The sequence below is a fragment of the Cydia splendana genome, chromosome 20 (genome assembly GCF_910591565.1).
Source record: "Cydia splendana chromosome 20, ilCydSple1.2, whole genome shotgun sequence".
NCBI lineage: Eukaryota > Metazoa > Arthropoda > Insecta > Lepidoptera > Tortricidae > Cydia > Cydia splendana.
Window position 1 is genome coordinate 16,502,889 of NC_085979.1, and position 7,500 is coordinate 16,510,388.

A 7,500-nucleotide genomic window follows, 5' to 3' on the forward strand; every position below is an offset into this window, starting at 1 on the left:
ATTGTCCTTTGTGACATGAAAATATTGGTGATTACAAGAATATATACTTAAATAGTTTCACATAATAATATTGAATGAATCCAATGTAGTTTTATACATTTTAGTACAGAATAGTTTAATAGTTACCTACTCACAGATTGTTTCTTCATGTTAAGACACTGTCAATAGGGGTATCTTCTGCCGTAGGATGTCAGTGGTAAGTCATACTTGTCTTCCTGACTTCTCTGATGCCCGTTGGTCACAAAATAAATGGTAAATGTCTATGTGTACATTCGAAACTAAACACTTCGAATCATTTTGGATGTGGTCCGTGTGTGCCTGTGAAGGAATTATGAATGAGTTTTTTTTAGCAAAAATTTCATTTTTGGTACAAGCTTTTGTCACTGACTGTACTTTTCTTTCCACAGGCAACTAATACTCATCGAGACAATTCTAAAAACCACAAACCCAGTTAGGTTACGTTGTTTTATCACAGAGTTCCTATGGTCACCTCCTGTCTGATGTCTCCAGTTGCAAGTTAATAAAAGGCTTATAAAAATGGTTAATGGCGATCAAAGTTTACCGGTTAAATAACTTACTTACTTGTTTGTTTGTTTGTTTATATATATAAATAATAAAGGATCGATCGTATTGATCGATTGTGTCGTCGAAGTTAATGTGTCAATGTGACATAATTATTATGTCACTGTCAATCAATCAATGTCAGTAAAAAAAGGGGCTATACAGACACAACTCACCTTTGATCGCATTCGATTTGCGTCAGGTAGGTTTACATCTATTTATTATTTATCTAAAGCTCTGAATAAACTTACGTTTTTTGCTGGTTAAGTTGGTAAACTTAGCCAGCATATATCATATCGATAAAAAAAATCTAATGTGATTTGTTACAACGTCTGTAGACACCTTAACCGATGAATGGTAGAAACGAAATTTAATATGATTGAGTAAAAAGGGAGGGGGCTAGTGCGTGTAATAATATAGTGTTAAAAAATGTGTAAAAAAAAAATGTACTTACGTTTATTTTTATTGATTTTTGTATTATTTGGAAGAGGTGCGCGCCGTGTGCAAATATTTTTTTACCATAATATTTTTTTATGATACTACAATTTTATATTATATATATTTTACACTTTTATATTAGGAATCGAGAGATACTTAATAAATAAATATATGTATGTATATTAAAAGCTTAATAAAGCTATGCTAATGTTAAAAATAGATTAGGTAGATTACGTGTACGTTATGTGTGGCGTGTTAATGTTATTATTTAGGGATATAAAATAAGAGAGCAGGAAAAAAAAAAAACAATGAAACCATTTGTCACACACAATTCTCAACCGATTCATGTGAAATTTAATAAAAAAAAATGGAAATCTTTATTCTGTCAAGTCATCATGAACCAGCCCAGTTCGAACTCTGGCAACCCCGTCGTTCTATATGTCATTCCACATTCCACGTCGGAGGAGAGACAGGGGGGCTACCGCGAAAACCGAAATTCGCAAATTGCGGGGATCTTAATAACATTTATAGAATCCTTATGATTCTGGAGTATGTAAGTTTCTTTTCTTTCACCACACCAGCTCGGAAAGGCTTACTTTGCATTTAAAAAACTGAAAGCAAAGTTGCATTTTATTCACATGTGAGACAGACAAAGTAATGAAATGCAAATTTTGAGTTGTTTTCTTATGTTTGCTGGTAGAATTGACTTATAAATGATGATTTTGGATGATAAACATTAATTTGGATTTGATATTGTACATTTAATATTTGCTTCGGATTGGTGTGGTGAAAAATTTTGTGTTTCCCTCGTGCTTTGAAACCCTCGCAACCGAATATAACCTAATGAATTCTTAATTAGGTTATATTCGGTTGTATTCTATAAAAATAAACCAAACCAAACCAAACCAAACCAAACCAAACCAAACCAAACCAAACCAAACCAAACCAAACCAAACCTAACCTAACCTAACTCAATCAGACCTAACCTAATCTAACCTAACCTAATCTAACCTAACCTAATCTAACCTAACCTAATCTAACCTAACCTAACCTAATCTAACCTAACCTAATCTAACCTAACCTAATGTAACCTAACTAAGTATGTAAAAATAAAAGTCAGAGGCTAGATATGGGGCTGGATATGAGCATACGGCATTATGACGTATTTGCCCTGGCATTATGACGTATATCAGGGCAAATACGGCATGATATCAGGGCAAATACGGCATGATATCAGGGCAAATACGGCATGATGCCAGGGCAAATCCGTCATGATGATGATGATGAAAAAAATTGTTATAGCCTAACCGAACTTAACCAAACTTAGGTTAGGTTTGGTTAAGTTATGTTAGGTTTGGTAAAAAAAAAAAAGTTAGGTTAGGTTAGGTTAGGTTAGCTAACCTAACCTAACTTTGTTTTTTTTAAAGGGGGGGGGGGGGGGGGGGGGGGGTATGCATATTTAAGCGAGGAGTAATCAATACTGAACGGAAAAAACCTTAGCCTAACCGAACTTAACCAAACCTAGGTTAGAGTTGGTTAAGTTAGGTTAGGTTAGGTTAGGTTAGGTTAGGTTAGGTTAGGTTAGGTAAAAAAAAAAAAAGTTAGGTTAGGTTAGGTTAGCTAACCTAACCTAACCTAACCTAACTTTTTTTTTTTTTTTTTTTTTTTTTAATGGGGGGGGGGATGCATATTTAAGCGAGGAGTAATCAATACTAAACGGAAAAAACCTTAACCTAACCCAACAACCAAACCTAAGTTAACCAAACCTAACCTAACCGAACCCGATCAGACCTAACCTGGAGGAGGGGGTAGGGGGCAAGGGGGTGGGGGGGGGGGGGGGGGGGGGGGGTTTATGCATATTTAAGCGAGGAGAAATTAATAAAAAACGGAAAAAAAAAGAAAAAAAAGGAAAAACCAAAAAAAGAAAAGAAAATGGAGGTTTTTTTTTTCATACTGTATGCAACATTTTATAATATTTAAAATATTTATGTCCTTGAAATGGTTACAGTCTCGCAGCAAATTTTTCAGTAAAATACCTAAAGTTGGTGTATGTACTTATGTTACTTATTCATAATATACCTACATCTTCCAAGAAATGTAAGTACCTTGTTTAGGAGGTACCTACTTTTGCACCTTCTCCTCAAAGTGTAGTGTATTTTGTTGTACCCTACAGTTTCGAGTTTAGGTGTTTGCGGGTCACACCCATGTATTTATACATGGTGGTGACAGTTGTATTATTTATTTGCACTTTGTTCCTAGTTTACGCGTTTTAATATTGAAACGTGACAGACGGGAAATATATTATATCTTTACCCACGGGGGAAGTACACGCTGTATTGACTTGCAGATGTCACCATCGCCAATTCGAGACGCAACGTTCCCGATTGGTTTGAATGATGACAACATATTTGCGAGGAAATAGTGTTTTCCTATACGTGTGGCGAAGATCGATCGGATGACAATCCGATTTAAAACAAAAGAACAAGTTGTACCCCCAACGGTAATACGGTTTTAAAACTCTCTCAGTGTTTTCATATCGCAAAACCTAAAACGCAATTGTAATTGCGGTTAGTAGTTTAGCGGCGGATACGCTTTGTAAGTTTCATTACGGTATTGGTTGAGGGTTTACAACTAGCTCTATAATACCGGGCGAGCGATAAATCGTAACGAACGACTATGTTAAAAGAATCTAAAAAATAAATAGTGAGATTTTTATGTCTGGTCGTGGAAGAACGTTCGATTACATCGGCGCGATGAAACACCACTGTGTGTGCGTGTGCGCGCTTTCACTCACCCGCTACCTACCAGGTAGAATAGTGGTAAGTAAAATATCACCAGTCTACGATACGCCACGCCAATTTCGGTACATCCGAATGGTGTGTGTCGTATACGACTCGTGTCTTACGCGTGCGGTATATGTCGTCTATGTAGTATATACAATAGATGATATTGGCGCACGCGTCGGCGCTAGTGTTTTGTGTCTCTAAACAAGACTCACGTGAACACGGCAGCTCCCTGGTTGATCCTGCCAGTAGTTATATGCTTGTCTCAAAGATTAAGCCATGCATGTCTCAGTGCAAGCCGTATTAAGGCGATACCGCGAATGGCTCAATATATCAGTTTTGGTTCCTTAGATCTTACTCAGTTACTTGGATAACTGTGGTAATTCTAGAGCTAATACATGCAATCAGAACTCTGACCAGTGATGGGATGAGTGCTTTTATTAGATCAAAACCAATCGGCGGAGGGCCTCGCGTCCGAAGTCGTAACATTTTGATGAATCTGGATAACTTTTGCAGATCGCACGGTCCAGTACCGGCGACGCATCTTTCAAATGTCTGCCTTATCAACTTTCGATGGTAGTTTCTGCGACTACCATGGTTGTCACGGGTAACGGGGAATCAGGGTTCGATTCCGGAGAGGGAGCCTGAGAAACGGCTACCACATCCAAGGAAGGCAGCAGGCGCGCAAATTACCCACTCCCGGCACGGGGAGGTAGTGACGAAAAATAACGATACGGGACTCTTACGAGGCCTCGTAATCGGAATGAGTACACTTTAAATATTTTAACGAGGAACAATTGGAGGGCAAGTCTGGTGCCAGCAGCCGCGGTAACTCCAGCTCCAATAGCGTATACTAAAATTGTTGCGGTTAAAAAGCTCGTAGTTGCATTTGTGCTACGCACTGTCGGTGCGATTCATCCGAATCGATACTGACACGTTTGCGGAGCATATCGTCGGTGAATCGTATGTAAAAGTACGGTTCAATATAAAAATCCTATCGCGATGCTCTTCAGTGAGTGTCGAGGTGGGCCGACAATTTTACTTTGAACAAATTAGAGTGCTCAAAGCGGGCTCAAAATGCTGCTTGAATATTTCGTGCATGGAATAATAGAATATGATCTCGGTTCTATTTTGTTGGTTTTCAGAACTCCGAGGTAATGATTAATAGGGATAACTGGGGGCATTCGTATTGCGACGTTAGAGGTGAAATTCTTGGATCGTCGCAAGACGAACATCAGCGAAAGCATTTGCCAAAGGTGTTTTCATCAATCAAGAACGAAAGTTAGAGGTTCGAAGGCGATTAGATACCGCCCTAGTTCTAACCGTAAATATGTCATCTAGCGATCCGCCGACGTTACTACAATGGCTCGGCGGGCAGCTTCCGGGAAACCAAAGATTTTGGACTCCGGGGGGAGTATGGTTGCAAAGCTGAAACTTAAAGGAATTGACGGAAGGGCACCACCAGGAGTGGAGCCTGCGGCTTAATTTGACTCAACACGGGAAATCTCACCAGGCCCGGACACCGGAAGGATTGACAGATTAACAGCTCTTTCTTGATTCGGTGGGTGGTGGTGCATGGCCGTTCTTAGTTGGTGGAGCGATTTGTCTGGTTAATTCCGGTAACGAACGAGACTCTAGCCTGCTAAATAGGCGTCGTCATTTAGGTGCGCGCGGCCGTTCGCGGTCGCGCAACTCACTGGCGACGTATTAAAATTCTTCTTAGAGGGACCGGCGGTTTCGAGCCGCACGAGATTGAGCAATAACAGGTCTGTGATGCCCTTAGATGTCCTGGGCCGCACGCGCGCTACACTGAAGGAATCAGCATGTTCTCCTTGGCCTAGAGGCCCGGGCAACCCGTTGAAACTCCTTCGTGCTGGGGATTGGGGTTTGCAATTATCCCCCATAAACGAGGAATTCCTAGTAAGCGCGAGTCATAAGCTCGCGTTGATTAAGTCCCTGCCCTTTGTACACACCGCCCGTCGCTACTACCGATTGAATGATTTAGTGAGGTCTTCGGACCGACACGCGGTGGCTTCACGGCCGTCGGCGTTGCTGGGAAGTTGACCAAACTTGATCATTTAGAGGAAGTAAAAGTCGTAACAAGGTTTCCGTAGGGGAACCTGCGGAAGGATCATTAACGTGTATATGTGTTGGTATGGTCTACATACAAACGTGTATAACAAAAATAATCCGTTACCAAAAACAACAACCTATTATGTCAGTTATCGTCACACAGAAGAGGTCTATTACGATCTCGCGTCGCGTATTTAAGCAGTTTGAGATTTACGTCTATTTGGAGAGTCGCTTCGACCGGCACAAATCCGCGCCGTTACAGCTTATCGCTCCATATTATATAGATGTTTGTCTTTGAACTCGCGCGAACGTCAACTGTGTTGTACGTAGACTGATAATATATATGACAACATGCGGTAATCGTTTATTCATTTTTCGTAATGATTTTTTATTTTATTTTTTTATTTGACGTTTTGAACATTGTTACCAGTGTGTAATAATAAACTATTACCCTGGACGGTGGATCACTTGGCTCGCGGGTCGATGAAGAACGCAGTTAACTGCGCGTCATAGTGTGAACTGCAGGACACATTTGAACATCGACATTTCGAACGCACATTGCGGTCCGTGGAGACACATCCAGGACCACTCCTGTCTGAGGGCCGGCTGCATAAATAAACATATTTTTGCCACATTGCGTAACAGTAAAATGTTACGCTATTGAGGGTTCGTTTGAATATTACGATTTCGGTTGTAGTTTTCGGGCGTCCCTTTAAACATAATAATTGTTTTATAGCGACGTTCGTGTGATTTGACGTATGTCACTTCTACCGTGCGCGCGTACACACTGTGTGATATTAATTATTGATATTATATAATAAGGTGTGAACGCGTGTATAACATGTGTTAGATTTGATAGACTCTCATCATTGTACACGTATCGTTCCAGTAGGCGGACTCGACGTCCGAAGAGTGCATCGACGCCGTCCATGCGCGCTCCTTTCGGGGAGTTGCGTGTTGTCGTCGTCGTAGCGCTGACCGGATATCGTGTCTGCCTCCAATTTTTATCGTTGGCCTCAGATCAGGGAGGATCACCCGCCGAATTTAAGCATATTAGTAAGCGGAGGAAAAGAAACTAACCAGGATTTCCTTAGTAGCGGCGAGCGAACAGGAAATAGCCCAGCACTGAATCCCGCGGTCGTCACTGGTCGCGGGAGATGTGGTGTTCGGGAGGTTCCGCTTTCTCGTCGTCGCGACTACTGTCCAAGTTCGTCTTGAACGGGGCCGTTTTCCCATAGAGGGTGCCAGGCCCGTAGCGACGTAGGGCGGCGGCGAGAGGGACACTCCTCAGAGTCGGGTTGCTTGAGAGTGCAGCCCTAAGTGGGTGGTAAACTCCATCTAAGGCTAAATATTACCGCGAGACCGATAGCGAACAAGTACCGTGAGGGAAAGTTGAAAAGAACTTTGAAGAGAGAGTTCAAGAGTACGTGAAACCGTTCAGGGGTAAACCTGCGAAACTCGAATGAACGAACGGGGAGATTCATCGTCATTCCGCGGCGTACTTGCGCGTTTTCGATGTTACGTGTTGCCTCACGGTACACGCGTGGCACGTGACGTGTATGTCGACGTTCGCGGACGGCGTGCACTTCTCCCTTAGTAATACATCGCGACCCGTTAGATGTCGATCTAAGCGCCGTACGGGAGC

At 41.6% G+C, this 7,500-nt stretch overlaps 1 long non-coding RNA gene and 2 other non-coding genes across 4 annotated transcripts in view; 2 read left to right on the top strand and 1 right to left on the bottom strand.

Annotated features, from left to right (window-relative positions):
* Positions 1-662, bottom strand: part of LOC134800446 (uncharacterized) — a 1,312-nt gene extending 650 nt beyond the window's left edge. Inside the window, exons 1-2 of one of the 2 annotated variants that reach the window (XR_010145539.1) lie at positions 583-662; positions 135-318 (exon numbers count right to left, since the gene is read on the bottom strand). This is a non-coding gene — a long non-coding RNA (uncharacterized LOC134800446). Of the gene's footprint in view, positions 1-126; positions 319-582 lie in introns of both variants that reach the window. The other variant, XR_010145540.1, reaches the window with a different exon arrangement.
* A 3,349-nt stretch (positions 663-4,011) lies between these two features.
* Positions 4,012-5,919, top strand: LOC134800965 (small subunit ribosomal RNA). Its single transcript, XR_010145608.1, has one exon. It is a non-coding gene; the product is annotated as a small subunit ribosomal RNA (ribosomal RNA).
* A 384-nt stretch (positions 5,920-6,303) lies between these two features.
* On the top strand, positions 6,304-6,460 carry LOC134800973 (5.8S ribosomal RNA). The gene has a single exon (XR_010145614.1). It is a non-coding gene; the product is annotated as a 5.8S ribosomal RNA (ribosomal RNA).
* Positions 6,461-7,500: the final 1,040 nt, after the last annotated feature.